The 20,000-nt window shown below is 32.6% G+C and overlaps 1 protein-coding gene across 1 annotated transcript in view; it reads left to right on the top strand.

Annotated features, from left to right (window-relative positions):
- The window catches only part of LMLN2 (leishmanolysin like peptidase 2), a 457,833-nt gene that overhangs the window by 291,080 nt on the left and 146,753 nt on the right, over positions 1 to 20,000 (top strand). The gene's annotated exons all lie outside the window — the stretch shown is intronic.

Raw genomic sequence — 20,000 nt, 5'->3', positions numbered from 1 at the left:
TAATTTCATGTGATTCATCCATAACTACCACTAAAGTTCATGCAATTTATTCCTTTATAACAATAAGGAGTGTATACAGTCAACAAAGTAGCTATAACTGTTGTTGGGGGGGCTGTCTTTGGATGAAAATACCTTAAGCTCTTATCATCCAGTGGATAGCCAGCTAGTTCACAGACAGGACAGAGGTAGTTAGAATTGGGGAGTCCACTGCTACAAAGAGGCCAGTCACAACCAGAGCCCCTCAGGGACTGGTCCTGGGACCACTCCTTTTTGGCAATTACTTGTTTGAAGTCAAGACCAATGGCAAGGGCCTCTGGCTGACTACATTTGCAGACAATTGCAAATTAGGAGCAGTCATAGAATCCCACACTGACACAAATGTTCAACAGGAAGTGCTGATACAGACAAATAACTGGCGCCAGAGCCATTGAATAAAACTAAATGCCAAGAAATGCATAATAGTATCCTTTGAGAAGTCATCCACCTCTGGTAACTTTCATATTGATAACACACCTCTAAGATTCAACCCAATAGTCTGGGGCTTGGGGGCACACATAGACAGTAACCTAACCTTTGACCATCATGTTCTCTGCAGCAGTAAGGAAATAATCCTCTGCTGTGCAACTAAAAAACAAAGGTATACAACTAGGTCCAAGGAGGTCATTGTTCTACTGTATTCAGCATTTATCAGATCTGTCACGGAGTACAATGCCCCCTTTATTATGTACCTAACCTGGCACATCTAGTGGAATGGAATGTCCAGAGAGGTTCTACATCAAAAGAATACAGGACATAAGTAACATGTCCTGTGCAGACCACCCCAAAGCCCTATCCCAGTATTCTATCTCCTACAGGCTGTTGATGGGAGATCCATGTCTGGCATACAAGGTATTGCCAGACCCACCCTGAAGGACCTTCTGCACATCTGAAAAACAAACAGCACCAGCACCAGAATTATACATTCTAAACACTTAAATCTTGAATGTGATATAAATCTGCTGGAGAAGCAGGTATGCATCCCAAAGACTACCCCTTCTCTGGAACAGGCTCCCAATCCACATGAAGCAGAGTTCCTCTCTATCCCAATTCAATTGTAACATTGACAACTGCATGGGGAACAGGAAAGTCATCCCTGGTTTGGCATGTATGTCTCTAATGGACATAGGAAGCCCATAAATGGTTTATCTCCCAGGCCCCTACTTGTAAATATTTCATCTCTCAAGTCCCTACTTAAACTTATCAAGGGTACCAGAACTTGTTAGAGACTGGGGATAGATGGCTAGGGTTAAAAAGGCCTTAGCCTTGTTTTTGCAAGGGGGTCAAGCCCCTGTGTGTGTGTGTGTGTGTGTGTGTGTGTGTGTGTGTGTGTGTGTGTGTGTGTGTGTGTGTGTGTGTGTGTGTGTGTTTGAATGTACAGGAGAGAGCTGATTATCCAAACTAATTGGGACCTAGGATTAGTTTAGGTAATAAACCTGTTCGGATAATCAAACATATAATTGAACTGGATAAAAAAACTTCTAAAATCTTGTTTTTCTGCACATAGGGAGTACACTTTTGAACATTCAGCGATTCCAGTGGACAATAAAAAATATTTTTTCACACACAAAGTAGCTGCAAGCTCAAAAAACAAGCACAAGTAAATACGTATAACATTTACATATTCAAATTTTAAAATTTTCATACCCAAAAACTTTGGAAGGCTGTGTTCAGATAACTGATGTTTCAGATAATCGACATTTTGATAATCGACCCTCTACTGTATTTGGAATACTTTGGCTACTGTGAGCAAATTCATTTGGAATACTTTGGCTACTGTGTTGTTGCGTGAAACAAATTTGAAATATGTGACTTTTGGTCATTATTATTGTGATTAATTTTTTTCACACAGACATCTGAGAAGGATGCAGTCAACAGTACAACTATAATTGCTGGATTTGGGGATGTCTGTGAATAAAAATGACTAACCTTGCTGAGCTGAAAGTTAAAAATTATTAGTTTGTCTTTGCAGAACTACTGCACCTTTGGAATACTTTACTTTGGTCATTTGTATCACAATCAGAAGTGATGTGTGAACAGTCAATAAAGAGGCTATAATTGTTCACTACAGATATTGATGGACTATAATGACAGTAGTTTGAGTGGTCTTTTATGGCTGAAATGTTCTGAAATGTGTACTTTTGTCATTACTCTTATTATCAGTGTAGGAGGAACAGCAGGTGGCACACTCACCTTTAGCGTAGAAGGCTGTGGACTCTCTTCCCTAACCAGGTAAATGAATTGCCAACACTGCAGTGCAGCATAAGGGGTGTGTTGCATTCCTGAGAGTGATGTCCTACAAATAAGACATTTAACCAAAGTCCTATCTGACGTAGTAGTAGCTCAGGTGGATATAAAAGATCCTACAGAACATATCAAAAAGAGCAGGGGTCTTTTATTTATATACAAAAATAAGTCTTATTTATAACATATTTACAAACATTTACAAATGTACAAACATACAGATATACAAATCTATTTAAACATATTCATAATTTCCTTTACAGTCATACTAAATTTTCACCTCTATTTGACCGCTACTCCTTTTTCCATAACCACCGTCTGATTTTACTTAATATTGTTGCTAAAATCTATTTATCATTAAGCATAATTTCATTTATTCTTTCATTTCATATAACCTATATAACATAAATTAACATTTTATCTATTCTTTTAACAAATTCGTACTTCTATTCTTATAAAATCCATATTTATAAATATATATATTTTTATTTTATTCATTTCTTTTATATCTTCAAAAAAAATCTTCTTTACATAGTTTCTCCATAACTTTTTTACTATTTTACATTTCAAAAACACATGTTCTGTAGTTTCTGATTCTTGATAATGTAAATATATTCTAATATCACTTTTCTTTTTATATGGCATATCTCCTTTTACTGGCAATTTATCTATTACCAGTCACTACAAAAAATCTTGACATTCTACTTTCTTTTTTTTTTTTTCAAAACAGGTTTATTGTTTTAACATATAAGAGAAATATCATAACAATTTTATACAAGTAATTAAAAATAGGTATTATTATAATATTCAACAAAACAACTAAAGTATTTACAAAGACATCCACTACAATCAGATCAATTAATTAAACTAAAATACCGTGCTATTGAAATTAGAATTTTTTAACAAATTTTGTAAATTATCCCATACAATATAATATGATGTTTTCTAGTTGTTCTCATTCTAATTGTGCTTATTTCCATATGGCACATTATATTCATAACATTTTTAAATTCATTGAACGAAGGAGGTGTATCTGAAATCCAATTTCTAGTTATTATTTTCCTGGCCACTGCTAGGATAGACCATAACAAGGGAAGCTTAATCTTTTAACACATTGAGGTACAGGTGTGTTGAATAATATAAGAGACTTAGAAATAATGAAATTATCTGTAAAAGAGCCTGCAAAAATTCATTAATTGACTTCCATTATTCTTTCAACTTCATACAGTCATAAAACATATGAGCCCAGTCAGCATTAATTTCTACATTACATCTCTTACATAGATTATCTTTATTATTTATTTTATTCATCATCAAAGGTGTATAAAAGATCTATGCAAAATTGCCATGTATAAAGTCTCCAGACAATGGAAGATGTAGTTCTATAAGCAGATTCCAATATATATTGTTTATCTTGTTGAGTTGGTGGGTCCCCATTAATAGAGGTGAAATAATTCCAGTATGAATCTACACTGTAAAAAGTTTCTTGTCTGATAATTTTATGTATATATGAAAGTTTACCTTTATCAGAAACTTTATGCTGTAAATTTAATATCAAGTAATCAATCAGTTTTGGAATAGATTCTTTAACTGTTATAGACATTAGATCTATTCTATCAATGAGATGTTGTCTAAAGATCTGAACCTCTAACCAGCAAGTTTCTCTTAGATCAAATTCTTGTTTTAAGAAATTTAGATTTTTAACTTTATTATCAGATATCAGCTGATACCAGTACTTTAGATCATTATCTATAGCTAAATGAGCTCCTTCAGAAGTAGATGACATAAGCATACCCTGAGTATACATTATAGGAATACAATAAAATTCCATTCCCTATACTTAGGGTGCATGAATATAAAGTTATGATAACTAATAATAATATTTAATGGGTAACAAACCATATGTTTAGGTGTAATAGGTGAAGTACAAAATTCCTTTAGCAACCACAATATGGAGTTATTTACAATCATATTTTTATGTGTTAAGGAGATTTTCATGAAGTGCATACTAATTAGCTCCCAATAATCTTTCCATTTTGCGATATATGACTGATCTATTAATAAAGTAATAACTTTTATAATAGAAGAGATAATATATAAATTAAAGTCTGGAAAAGAAATACCCCTTGAGACCAGCTATTAGTATGTTTCTTTAATGCAATCCTAGGTCTATTAGGTGCCCATAAGAAATTTAACATTAGTGTATTCAGTTTCTTGATAATTATTTTTGTAGGTGAAAGTATTATTGATTGTATTAAGTATAAAATCTTGGGGAATATTATCATTTTAATAATTGTAAGTCTCTCCTCCATAGTAAAAACATATTATTCCAGGTATTAAAAGATTTTGTATATTAAGAAAACAGGTATTATAGTTATTATATATAATAGATTTAATATCTTTAGATAGTATTATACCTAAATAAGTTATCTGACCTGAATTGGGTACATATTTAGTAAAATCACTAATGAGAATATTTTTTCGTGTATATATAGGTAGTATTTTAGTTTTTCTTCATTGAATATTAAACCAGAAATACTTTTAAATTCATCATTTTATCAAATAAAGACTGCATAGAAGAATTAGATCCTGCTGATGTAATTAGAACATCATCTGCAAAAAGTTGAATTTTTGATGTTGTATTTTTGTCTATTTCAAAACCCTCTATGTCAGTACTGTTTCTAATCAAATTAGCCCAAGGCTCCATTACTAAAGTGAATAATAGTGGAGAAAGTGGACATCCTTGCTTTGTACCTTTAAGAATGGGTATTTTTTGTGAAACATATGTTCCTACCTTAATATAAGCCAGCGTTCCTTTGTATAAATGCTCAATTAAATTTACAAATGCATCAGAGAAGTTTGTGCATTTCAGTAAGGTAAACAGATAGTCCCAACTTACTGAATCAAATGCTGAACCTATATCAAGACTAATAAGTGTTAAATCTTTCTTTTTCCTATTTGCAAAATCAATTAATGTTAAAGTTCTTCTTATATTATCAAAAGTATTTCTATTTACAATGAAGCCCGTCTGATCTATATCTATAATGCGGGATGATTGTCTTCAATCTATCAGCAAAAATACTCATAAACATTTTATAATCAACATTAAGTAATGAGATGGGTCGATATGAAGAACATCTAGTTGGATCTTTATTAGGTTTTAAAATTGGTGAAATAAATGTATATTGCCAAGATGGGGGTTATTAACTCAGTTTGGGCCAAAATAAAACCTTATGTATTAATGAATATGTAGTTTTAGAAAGGATTTTATATATCTCTGGTATAATACCATCATTACCCGGTGCTTTGTTTGATTTAAGCTTATTTATTTGTGCAATAACTTCTGTATATGAAATACTCTTGTCCAATAGTTTAATCTGTTGTTTATTAAGCTTTTATTCATGTTTGTGGTTATAAACTCCTTTATTTTATCTTTAGGTTCCATGTTAATGTTGTTATGGTTAATCTTGTGAAAGTGATTTCTAAATTCATCCAGTATTTCTGGTATACTAGAAACATTCTTTTTCCTTAGAGAAAAGATTTCTTTGATATGGTTTTGTTTATTTAATCTTTTTGTTTTATTTTTAAGTCTATGTAAGTATTTGGGGCTTATTGAATACGACAAAAACTTGTATTTCTCTAAAGTTATTTTAACTTTATGAGTTAAAATTTCTTTGTATTTCTCATTTAGTTTGTTTATTTCTTCAATAACTTTCTTGTCCATAATATTTTCTTTATTATTATGTTTATAAGAGTCTAATTTACTTTGAATATCTAACAATTCCTTATCCCAAAATTTCCTTTTATTATTATACCATCTGATACTTTGTCCATATAGATATGATTTTAAGGCATCCCAAACATAGATAATGGAGACTTCAGGAGTATTATTTATGTCTAGAAAATGTTGTACTTCTGAAAGTATATATTCTTTATAGTCTTTTAGCTGAGTTAAGTATGCTGGTATCCTTTTGATCTGAACATTATGAGTATTTTTATCATGAATTCAAAAACAATTGAGTTATGATCAGATATAGGACATGAAATGATTTTGGAATTAATTAAATCTGTTACCATCTGGTTAGAAATAAAGACCCTATCTATTTTTGAATAAGTTTTGTATCTGTTAGAAAAAAGGTGTATGGTAATGATTTTGAATCTATCTGATTATTAATATCATTCAAATGATAAGAATTAGCAAAATCATTTAAATGTTTTGCATTAGATGCAATTCTTCTTTTCCTTATAGTGGTAGTATCACTTTCATGTAGTATACAATTAAAATCACCAGCTAAAATAATATCCCCTATAGAGAATGATATGATCTTATCAATATGATGTTTCACTGTATTAATACCAATTCCAGGTATCCAATATACATTAATTAAAGTGTAAGTCTTCCCATTAATTTGTATTGTAACCATACAAAACATTCCTTTGTCATCCTGAAAAGACTTAATGGTTTTAGGAATGGGCATACTTTTATTCCATAAAATAGCCACTCCTCTTTTTTCTGAGTGTGCTCTGAACTAACCAATACTGTATACTTATTAGTGGTTAGTTTATCAATATCTTTTTCAAGAGATGGGTTTCTTGCAGGAAGACTAGATTGGCCTTGTGTAAATTAATGTATCTTATTAGGCTTGCCCTTTTACACGGATTATTCAATCCATTAATGTTTAAAGAAATTCCTTTTAAAGATGTCATTTGGCATTTTAAAACTCAAGAATCTTATGATCGAAATAACAAATAACAAGATAAATAATGTTACATCTCCTCTTTTAGGTGTACCTTTAAATATAGCTGTATTTATTAAATCTCTTATGGGATTTTGTATAGGATTCAATTTTGTTTGTAGTGACAATGAGTATACAAAATATATTGTGGATGTCAAAACTATATACATATAACAATGAACAAGTGAAAATAATGTAAGGATTAAACCTTGCATCCTGCCTGGAGTTGAAAACTCCAACTTAGAGCAGTATTTACTACTCAAGTTAACCCCTACCCTAAGCAGCAGTACCTCAGCTACCACCTTATCAATTTAATACTAGTTATATTTAACTGAGGTTAACAGTTTTCAATTCAATTATCTATCAAGACAAAACTACACATTTGGTAAAACAGCATCATATAAACTAAAATAAACTTTTTTTTTAAAAAACTGTTCATACTACTATATAGATCTATGTAATATATAACACTTGTATTCAAATAGCATTCAAATAATCTTGATGTTAGAAATCAAGAGGAGAGAAAATTAGGTTCTAACATTCATTTAAATCAAAAACTTTGGCTAATATGATTCAGACATTACATATATTAAGATGCATCTATTTTCTGTCATGTGAATACTATTAACAGCTTCCAAAAAAATCTTGAATTGTTTGTATATGAGCATTTACTTAAACTCATTATTGTCAATAGAGTAAAATATTGTATTCATAAAAATTATTATAAATCATATTGCATAGTTATGCAAATTCTCAGAAACACTTGCATTATTAAAAAAAAAAGCCATCACACACATACACACAGACACACACACACATACATACACACACACATACACACACACACACACATATATATATATATATATATATATATATATATATATATGATCTCACTGAGTTATGTCCTTGTTGAGCACTATCCTACTTGCTGTCCCTAGAATAAATATGTCTGCTTTATAGAAAATAATGCACAGCAAACACATTTTAGTAACCAGATTTTACAATCATGCTAACCTACTGCTTTAAAATATATCACATGACATTTCTTCCAGAATAGAATTATAAAATTGTTTATGCTTGTCAATCAGATGAATTAAATGAATTATAATAAAGTATGTGTTTGGAACAGAAGTTTTAACACAGATTATTATGCTGCTGTTAAGTAGATTTTCAAAACATTTAAATAAATGTTTCATTTTCTATGCCTTCTAAAATAAGACATTTACTTACTACAAGAAACTACATCATTTAAACTCATTATAACTGACATTTTATGAATAGAGTATTTTTCCTGAATCTGTGGTGTGTCAGTATGATAACTAGGTCAGAGGTTATACTAACTGCTTTCAGTTTCTCTGTGAGAATTCTGTGAGTTGAAGCTTTTGAAGTAGTTCATGGACACTGTGCATGAGACAGCCCACATCCCAGATTGTCTCCCTTAACATTTTGGCGGGAAACTTATTAAAACTTGTGGCAAACATTCATTTTGTCAATAGAGTAAAATATTGTATTCATAGAAATTATTATAAATCATATTGGATAGTTATGCAGATTCTCAGAAACACTTGCATTATTATATAAAAAAAAGCCATCACACTCACACACACACACATACACACACACACACACACACACACACACACACACACACACACACACACACACACACACACACACACACATATATATATATATATGATCTCACTGAGTTGTGTCTTTGTTGAGCACTATCCTACTTGCTGTCCCTAGAATAAATCTGTCTGCTTTATACAAAATAATGCACAGCAAACACATTTTAGTAACCAGATTTTACAATCATGCTAACCTACTGCTTTAAAATATATCACATGACATTTCTTCCAGAATAGAGTTATAAGATTATTTATGCTTGTCAATCAGATGAATTAAATGAGTTATAGTAAAGTATATGTTTGGAACACAAATTTTTAACACAGATTATTATGCTGCTGTTAAGTAGATTTTCAAAAACATTTAAATAAATGTTTCATTTTCTATGCCTTCTAAAATAAGACATTTACTTACTACAAGAAACTACATCATTTAGACTCATTATAACTGGCATATTTTATGAATAGAGTATTTTTCCTGAATCTGTGGTGTGTCAGTGTGATAACTATGTCAAAGGTTATACTAACTGCTTTCAGTTTCTCTGAGAGAATTCTGTGAGTTGAAGCTTTTGAAGTAGTTCATGGACACTGTGCATGAGACAGCCCACATCTCAGATTGTCTCTCAACATTTTGGCGGGAAACTTATTAAAAACTAGTGACAAACATTCATTTAATAGTGTAAATGCATGTAAACATGACAAAACATTCACAATGTATTCCACAGACCATTACAGCCTCTTACTTCTTTTCAGAAAGAGAAACAAATTGAATCACAGCTTGCCATTAAATCTTCAGATATTTTGACTGGTTATGAAACAAAACATTATAACTGACATATTTTATGAATAGAGTATTTTCCTGAATCTGTGGTATGTCAGTGTGATAACTATGTCAAAGGTTATACTAACTGCTTTCAGTTTCTCTGTGAGAATTCTGTGAGCTGAAGCTTCTGAAGTAACTCATGAACACTGTGCATGAGACAGCCCACATCTCAGATTGTCTCTCTTAACATTTTGTCGGGAAACTTATTAAAAACTAGTGACAAACATTCATTTAGCAGTGTAAATGCATCTAAACATGACAAAACCTTCACAATGTATTCCACAGATCATTACAGCCTCTATGTAAGTGAAATTAAGCCCAAAATTACCAACAAGCAATAAAACTCAACATTCTTCTCCCAACTCAATTTTCATACAAATCCTATTATTCACTGTGCCCACACAATCAAAAGCATTTCTATATATTAATAAAGAAAAGAAAAAGAGAGTAGAAAATAAAAGGGAGTGAGGCAGAAATACACAAATGTAAGAGAAAGCTGTAAGAAGTATATACAATGGAATGTTACTTACTGTTTATATTAATAGAGTTAAAAATAAAACATATTATTTACTCTTATTTAGTTCTGATTATTATTAGTTAAAGCATAACAGTTTATTTACAAACAGGCATAAGCAGTATAATCAAGAAAGTATAATTAGAAATAGCATTTGAAGAACTTATAAAACTTTTACAAGGAATAAATATGTTATTATTCTATTAATGATATTTTCATTACTGTTCTCTCCTGCCCTCCCCACCCTTTACCCACTACATAATCTAAATAGAATGTCATTGTTTAAACAAAGAAAATAATAAAAGGAGAAGGAAAAAAGGTAAAGATAAAAAATGTATCAAATTACTAACCTTACTTCTTTTCAGAAAGAGAAACAAATTGAATCACAGCTTGCCATTAAATCTTCAGGTATTTTGACTGGTTATGAAACAAAACATTTCTTTGCACATAGAGAATAACTTTGATTAAATCTTTTCCAAAATATTTGTGGCTTTCTGGAAATGCAGGAACTATATTCAAAAAGATTAATAATGAACTAAAATGATGAGAGAAAAAACATATAACAAATCATTTGTTTTTTAGTCTCTTCTTCTTCTCTGAAGTCTTCCACGAAGCTTCAGTTGCCAATCTCTTTAATGAAGAACTAGCCCATTCCATTTCTTCTATTTTATCCAAAATCCTTTTTTTCTTTGACAAACAGTAAAGCAGAGTCTAAATCATCGAAAACCTTAGGACCATCAGGAAGGAAGATTTTAAGCTTGGCAGGAAACAGAAGGTATGTTTTAAACTGTGCTTTTTTTAAGCTCCCTTATTAGTGGCAGAAAAACTTTTCTTTTAGCTATTACCATGGAAGAATAGTCATTGTCAAAACGCACAGTTGTCTCATTAATCTTAACAGGAGCTTTAGCCCAAGCAGATTTAAGAACCATCTCTTTATCAAAAGATGATAGAAATCTAACTATAACTGATCTAGGATATTTTTGTTAGAGTTAGTATTAGCTATAGATCTATGTGCTCTTCGATACCAAAAGAGAATGCTTCTGGTAAGTCTAAAGTTTTAGGGAGCCAAGTTGTTAAAAAAGAAGTAATATTGTTACCTTCAATATTTTCTGGCAGTCCAAAAATCCTAATGTTATTGCCTAGATCTATTTTCCAGGTCATCCAGCTTTGTTTGTAAATGTGTATTTTGTTTCAGCAGAAACTCAATGTTGATTTCCTCTTCTTGGATTCTATTTTCCATGTCATTCACAGCTTCTTCTATGCCTGTCATCTGGTTCTTCTGTTGTTGCAGGTCTGTATGTAACAGGTCTATTTGTTTTGTAGTTTTTTCTATGAAGGTGTCTATTTTAGTATCCATTTTATCCATTTTATCAGTAAGTTGCTGGATTATAATTATCAGAGACTGAAGTTCTTTCTTGATGCTGGAGTCTTGAGAATTTGTCTTACTGGAACTCATTTCAGACTGATAAACTGACAGGAAAATTTCCACAGTGATTTCTGACAGGAATATTGTTAAGATTTCCTTTCTTTTTTAGATATAGTTCAAGAACTATATAAAACAAACGTATTTAGAAAGAAAATTACTTCAAAAATTAATTTTTTTAAGTAATTAATTCCTGTCAGTGTAATGAAATTGGTGGAGCTGAAGAAATCTGCTGCTATCCTGTGTTCATCCTTGGCCACGCCCCCGACATTCTACTTTCTGATTATACAATTTGCTTCTTATTTTTATAGCTTTAATTTTTTAAATCTGTTAGATTTTTCTATGGTTTTACATAGTAATGCTTTATCATCACATTCTTATACCACACTTTTCTGTATTTTTCTCTCTCATAAACTTTTATTTTCCACAAAAAATATTTTTCTAGGTAACATTTTATTTCTGCACTTTTTCTTTTTTGGTCTTTTTTTGCAGTACCGCCCAAATTTATCATACTTATACAGTTTACTACTAATCTCTCATCCTTTTCATTTCTATTCTTTAACATTTTGTACAAATTTAAATGAAGCAGCATATACCACTGAGTTAATTAATCCTAAACCTCTTTCCTCTTTATTTATATACAAACTCCTCTTTTTACTGGGTATAATCTAGAACCCCATATAAATGAAAAAAATATCTGCAATAATTCCTTGTCAAATATTGTTGGCAACATAAATACACTTGCCAAAAATGCTGTTTCCCCATCATTACTGAATTTATCATGTTTTTTTTTTTTCTGAATAATTTTATATGTTCCCCAGAAAAAAATGTTTGTTTATTTTTTCCCAACTGAATTCAACTTACATCTTTATTTTCAAATTTTATACCAAACACAGAAATTCCATTCATTAGAAAATATATACTCCCTATCTTTACTACATCAGCTAAACCTTTACTTTCCTCTTTATTTAAAACCATTCTTATCACCTCTAGACACTCATCTGTGCAAATTACTTCTTTTATCCAATTTTTTTTTTGCAATTATTATGAGGTCATTTGCATATGTTAACAGAAGTGGAATTCTTAACCCTTCAGGTGTTATATACTGCACCTCCTTCATTTTTTAATTTATTTCACGTACCATCACATTCATAACTAATGCAAAGAGTATACTAATCATTGGGCATCCCTGTCTTATAACACTCTTCATATGTACCTCTTGGTTTAACCAGCCATTTACAAGTATTTTTACTTTATTATTACTATATACTGACATAACACACTGTCCAGTTCAATTCACAGCTAGAACGTCTTCTGCATGGAGACATGCGAGAATGGGTGTACCTTCGTTGAAGGTTGTGTGTCAGGGCTTGTAACTCGGCACATAAAAATCAACTACCAATCATTAGCGGACTGGAGTTCCGCTGTGGCGACCCCTAACTGGAAAAAGCCGAAAGACACAAACAAACATTACTATATACCGACATACATAATTTCCTATCTCACTTATATTATATTCTTTCATAATTATCATTATTACCCATAAGATTTCATGGCCAGTTGTATCAAATGCTTATTAAGGTCTCCTAGCATGATTTTTGCTTCTTCTCTTCTATTCATAATAATATCCAAAATTTCTATATCATTAATAATTCTTGACAATCCTTCCCCATACATATATATATATATATATATATATATATATATATATATATATATATACCTTCCATATTATATTCCATTTTAGTTTTAAATCTCTTTTGTATTATTTTCATGAAGATCTCATACTCATTTTTATTTAATATTATCAGTCTCCATCATTTTATTATTTTCTGTCTTCCTTCTTCCATATGAATTTAAGTATTCCACTACACAATTCTTTATACATAAAACCTTCCTTTAGCCATTCATTCAAAATATTTAAATTATTTTCGTTTGCCAATTCCTTACATTTTTATACATTTCATACACTATTCTATCTGGTCCTACAGCCAAATCTATATTTACTTGTCCTAATTATTTATCTAGCTCATTTAAAGAAATCTACTTTTCCAACTCTGTATTCACTTTTTCTGTTAACTTTTTTTTTGACTTTCCATGTTTTTTCACTATATTTTTTTCTTTAAACAATTTGTACATATTGTCTTACACTATTCAAAAGCTTTTCCTGAGTTCTTTCTAGGTCACCTTTTACATACTTTATTTCTCTTATTACACTACCATCTTAATTTACTAATCTGCTTACGTAAATACTTCTTCTCTTTTCTCCTGCAAAAAATATCTTGGCTTATAAAACAATTATTGTATATTTTTCTTGATTTCTTTCAAAAAATTATTTTTCTTCATGAAAGTACTATCATTATGTGCCAAATCTTCCAATAAATCATTATATGTTCTTTTATATCTATCTCTCTCTACTTTTCTTACATCATATTGCTACTGTAAAAACATTTTTTCATATTTTCCTTAAATATCATTTACCATTCAGACCAATTTTTTATAAAATTCTCTCATAGTCATAAACACAATAATAACAGCTTTGGAGACTCCCTTTATTCAAATCAAATCTCAAAAAAGTGGAACTCTATCCCTCAGAGAATTCTTGCAACAGAAAACCCCACCTCATTCAAAAATCTACTTAAAACTCATCTAAATGACAGTTGGACATGTTTCAGTACATCCCCAGACTAATACACTGTATCTCCTCATCTTCTTCCAACTCTTACCAGCTCTACTCTTTCCTCTTTCACCTCATCTGCAGACCTAGTAGTTAAGGGGTAGAATACACAAAGTAAATGCCTCAAACTGCACTATAACTGCTGTGAAACTTTGACTATGTGCTAATTATTCCTTGTTAATCTACTAGTTTTTCACAAACTTAAACCTACAAGTCCTTTTCATCTTGTGAAAAATCAAGACATATGTATATTAAATTGTAAATAATTATAACTGTCTATATATATATATATATATATATATATATATATATATATATATATATATATATACTTACACACACACACACACACACACACACAACAATGTAATATATTGTACTTTCTTGTATGTGGAGCTTTTCTCCCTGGGCCTCCGCTGAAAAGGGGCTACTAAGCCCAGTTGGATTTCGATGGTAAACAAATGTCAATAAATAATAGGATCTTTCCATAACTGTATTACTAATTTCATTCCATTTTCATTCAATATTTTCTCATTTATCCTTTTTATTCCTTTCCCTATTTTATACATTTCTTGTTTTCCATTATCTCTAGCCATATTGTAAGAGAATCAGAAAAATCCTGTTTCAACTACCTTCCCTTCTCCTACAACTAAACCTTCTGATACTATAAAATAATCTATTTTGGTTCTATATATAACCCCTTTTTTAAGTCCATGAATTTCTGTCCCAAAGTTTTAATGTACCACATCTTATAACTTCTAACATTTTCCTTATATCATTTCCTTTCTTTTTATGCTTGCCTCTTAAATCCCAGTTAAAGTCTCCTATTATTATAATTTTCACATGTGTCATTACATAGTCTAAAATCTGATGAAATAAACATATAATGTTATAATTCTATATACTTGTACTTTCCATTTTAAATCTACAAAGGTTAAGCTAGCTTCCCATTTTTCCTAAAGTTACATCTAATCTTTACTGTATTTCTACAGAATATGGCCATTCTAGAACATTTCTCACTTCCCAAATTCCAGATTATATTTTCTCCCCAGAGTTTATCTGTTTGCTATTTTTCATTTGTTAAAAATCTTGTGTCTTCTAATATAATTACATCTATATCATATGTATTACACTACTCCAAAACCCATATTCTTCTTAGTATATTTTTAATACAGTTCACATTTACAGAAAATACTCTAAAATTTTCAGTTTCCCTTTAATACATGGTTTCACAAGTACATAAGCTAATTACTAGGCTAGCATTCTTAACAGTCTATTCTAACATAGCCAATTTCCCTCCCAAAGGTGAGAATCAAACAATGTACCTACTATCTCTGAGTCAGATACCTTCACCAGTATACCAACCCAAAGTCATTAACTGCATACATTCTTTTTCATCCATTTCCTTTTTTTTTTTTTTTTTTGAAATTCGCATTTTCTCTCGTTTTCCCTTTTACCAATATAATTCTTTTTTTCTTTTGCTACCTCTCAGTTTAATTCTTCTTCATGACTTATTTCAGAACCTTCTTCTATGTTGTTTATTATTTTTTCATTGAGTTTTCTTCTATTTCTACTAACTCTAAGATTTCTTCTCTTTCTTCGTTTTCTTCTTTCTTTTTCCTTAATGTTATTTTCATTTTTGCAATCCATCCATAAATGTCCAATTCTGTTACATTTATAACATTCAAATTCATATTTTTTGCATCATGTCCCATTTTCCCACAAATATAACATTTTCTTTTGTCACAGTTACTTATCAAGTGTCCTTTTCCACAAAAAAAAACACACACATTTTGGGTTGTCCCCAGTATTTTTCGACACCACTATTACCTTTCACATTTATCATGCTTGGTATATGCATAATTTTTTCTCTTTCTGTTTTTAATACAGTATTACAATCTTAGCCACCAGTCCATAAACCCATTTTGTCATAAACTTTTGCAATGCCCAGTACTTCTTTACTTAAAGTTTTCAAATGTCCTTTCAAAGACTCTCTTTCTACCACTGTTTGAAATTGTACATGAATTTCCTTTTTGGATTCCCTGTTAAATACTTTTATCTCATAAAGATTCAATGGGTTATAGTATTTCCTTTTTTCATATTCTCTAAGAAAATTTTCCATTGAAAAGACAATGTCAAATATAATGTCACAAAATGTCTCTTTGTTAATAAGAATAGATGCCTTACCAGGTCCCCAGTTCTGTTTCACTGCCATTACTTTAACAAACCATTCTGTTTTATGTTATTGGTGGTTCTAACACAAAGTTTGATAGCATATAGTCTTCTGTGAATAGTTAACTTGATTACATGACTTCCTTTATTTGTGCAGAGTGAATGCTGGAAGGAAGAAAACCGCCATTTTGCAACAGATGCTGAAGATGTTGGTGAGATTTACCACCACGATAGTCGCTGTTTCTTCTCTAACCTCACAAAAGCTGTAAGTCATATAATTAATTGATTATTGATATGTTATTATGTGATGTCATGTTATACATTATGTTTGTGAGCTATAACATAGAGTAATCTACAGAAGGCAGGTTCCACACTTATAAAATGTTGGTTTTGGATGCTTTTCTACATCAATGTGATGCTTTAAAAAAATGGTGCAGAGCTGCAGGTGTGGTTCAAAAGTATGTTTACTCATCTGAGGCACTTTTACTGTACCTTACAACTGAAATTATGCATGTTGTGTATCTAACAGTACAGAAATCATCCGCTTTCCTTTTCAGATGAACATTTTAAGCACACCTTCCTTTTCACAACCCTTCCAGTGCCATTGTTTCAGTATAGCTGAAATGCTAAATCTAATGGCAGATAAGGAATAAACATTCACTTGAACGAATCAAAGCATCCCTGACTTCTAGGCTTACAGAATCACATGTGTTTTCCTTTAACACCTGTTTTTCCTCCTTCTTCTTACTTTCTTAGGAATATTGTCTTACTATTTATACCACGTGTTGCTAAATCATACCACTGTTCCACTAGAAGGTTCAAGGCTCCTGAGAGCACCCCAGCACTATCAGGTTTTACCTCTTATCATGTGTTCCGGCCCCAAAATCCGGACAATACCAAGAAAGGAGGGGGGGTATCCATATTCATCAAGGACACCCACACCTCAAGACTGGTGGCAACGCACGATGCATCGGAGACCATCCAGGTGCAATTAACCATAGGCAAGACTGCTCTGCAAATTGTAGCATGTTACAGGCCACCCTCACAAACTCAGGAACCTCACATGGCCTTCCTGAAAACACTAGAGGGATAAATGTATCACCAAACACCATCATACTAGGTGACTTCAATTACCCTAATATAGACTGGGAACACTACTCAAGCCCAAACACCCTAGCCCAAAAGTTCCTGGAATTCATAAACTCAAATGCCATGGAACAACTAGTCACCATCCCCACAAGAGGAGAAAACATACTTGATCTCATCACATGAACATGGGAGCACAATGTTCAACACCGAAGTATACCCCTCACTGGTGAGATCAGATCACAACTAATCTCGCTGGAGGTCCTCATCCCACCCCACCTGAAATAAAAAAGACCACAGTAAAGAACTTCTCGAAGCCGACTTCACACTTCTAAAGACTAGTGTGGTCTCCTTTAAGGCCCCGAGCCAGCGGAAAACAGTACTCAAGCCGCTGAATCACTTACAAATGCCTTCTACCAGCACCTGCAGGACTGCATGGATAAGGCAATCCCAAGCAAAACAAAGACTATTTGTACCAAAGGCAAGCGTCCAGTCTGGTGGACCCCAGCCATAAACAAACTCTACAACAAAAGGAGGAAGCTACTACAAGATAGAGCAAAATCCTTAAAAGGTAAGACACCCTTGATCACTATAAGTAAAAACTAAGAGCTCTCATAAAATCATCCAAAGCAAATTTTGAGAGAAAAATAGCTAAAGACTCAAAAGACAATCATAAGGCCTTCTTTAGCTATGTTAGAAACCTGGGAGGAGACTCCCAGATATGCTCAGAACTAGTTCAAAATGATGTGAAGATTACTGATCCTACAGACATTGCCAACATACTGGCTGACAGGTTCAGTGCAAACTTCTCCCCCCCCCAAAAGGAGAGATATCTATACCAAGTGATTGCAGCCCCCCAAACATGTCCAACGCCCAAGTGAGAACTGCTCTCTCCAAAGCAAAAAACACAGCATCCATGGGACCTGATGGTGTCCCCGGCTGTGTGCTCCACGAACTCAACGAGGAATTAAACCCACAGCTAGGACAGCTGTTTAATCATAGTCTTACCTCTGGATACGTACCCAGGAAGTGGTGCACTGCAACTGTGGTCCCACTTCACAAAGGCGGTGCCTCCACCGACCCTGGAAATTACCGGCCCATTAGCTTGACAAGCCTTATCTGCAAAGCCATGGAGAGGATCATAATGGACCTCATAAATAAAGACATAGAGAATTTGCAGACTTTGGATCCATCCCAGTTTGGCTTTGTCAAAGGCAGATCATGCCTTCTAAACTTGGTTGACTTTTTTGAAACAGTCACCAAAGCCATTGATGAGGGAAAGGCAGTCCATACAGCCTACCTCGATCTGGCGAAGGCCTTCGATACAATACCCCACTCGGGTATCATTGAAAACTCATCAGCTTAAATGTTAACCCATACATCACAAGATGGGTTGCAAACTGGGTGAGTGACAGAACCCACAGGGTCAGATTTGCTGGCGCCATGTCAGACTCAAAGCCTGTCACAAGTGGTGTACCACAGGGCTCAGTCCTGGGCCCACTCTTGTTTGGCATCTACTTTTCCGAAGTACAAGCAAACACAGGAGGGTTATGGCTGACAAAGTTTGCAGATGACTGCAAACTGGGCCATAGTGAAAAACACATCTGACACAGATATCCTTCAGAAGGGTCTCACAGAAACGGATAACTGGTGCCAGAGCCATGGCCTAAAGTTAAATGCCAAAAAATGCATAGTCATACCATTCGGGAAAAACAGGGTTACCCCTAGCTACCAAATAGGTGGCAATCCACTGAGCACAGAAGAAGTTATCAGGGACCTGGGGACCCAGGTTGATAGTAGTCTGTCATTCGACACCCATGTAGCTAAAGTAGTTAGGAAGACCTACTACATTGCCCACCTTATCATGAAGGGATTCTCATCTAGATCAAGGGAGGTCATAGTCTCCCTATACTCATCACTCATCAGACCAATGATTGAGTACAATGCCCCATTCGAATGTATCTGACCCGACACTTGCAGCAGCTGGAGAGGCCACAAAAGTTCCTCACCAAAAGGATAAAGGGTCTCAAACATCTGTCCTATGCTGCCCGACTGAAAGAACTCCAGCTCTATTCAGTAAACACCGCTGCTCAGAGGTGACCTTTGCCTAACATACAAGGCCATGTCAAACCCAGATTTGATGAATATGCTTCACCTCAAAAAAAGTTTCCCTTTAATACATGGTTTCACAAGTACATAAGCTAATTACTAGGCTAGCATTCTTAACAGTCTATTCTAACATAGCCAATTTCCCTCCCAAAGGTGAGAATCAAACAATGTACCTACTATCTTTGAGTCAGATACCTTCACCAGTATACCAACCCAAAGTCATTAACTGCATACATTCTTTTTCATCCATTTCCTTTTTTTTTTGAAATTCTCATTTTCTCTCATTTTCCCTTTTACCAATATAATTCTTTTTTTTCTTTTGCTGCCTCTCAGTTTAATTCTTCTTCATGACTTATTTCAGAACCTTCTTCTATGTTGTTTATTATTTTTTCATTGAGTTTTCTTCTATTTCTACTAACTCTAAGATTTCTTCTCTTTCTTCATTTTCTTCTTTCTTTTTCCTTAATGTTATTTTCATTTTTGCAATCCATCCATAAATGTCCAATTCTGTTACATTTATAACATTCAAATTCATATTTTTTGCATCAT

The sequence above is a fragment of the Protopterus annectens genome, chromosome 16.part0 (assembly GCF_019279795.1).
Source record: "Protopterus annectens isolate FY-2018-M chromosome 16.part0, PAN1.0, whole genome shotgun sequence".
NCBI classification, from domain to species: Eukaryota; Metazoa; Chordata; order Ceratodontiformes; family Protopteridae; genus Protopterus; species Protopterus annectens.
Note: the sequence above shows the minus strand (reverse complement) of the source record. Positions and strands in the feature narration are given on the sequence as shown.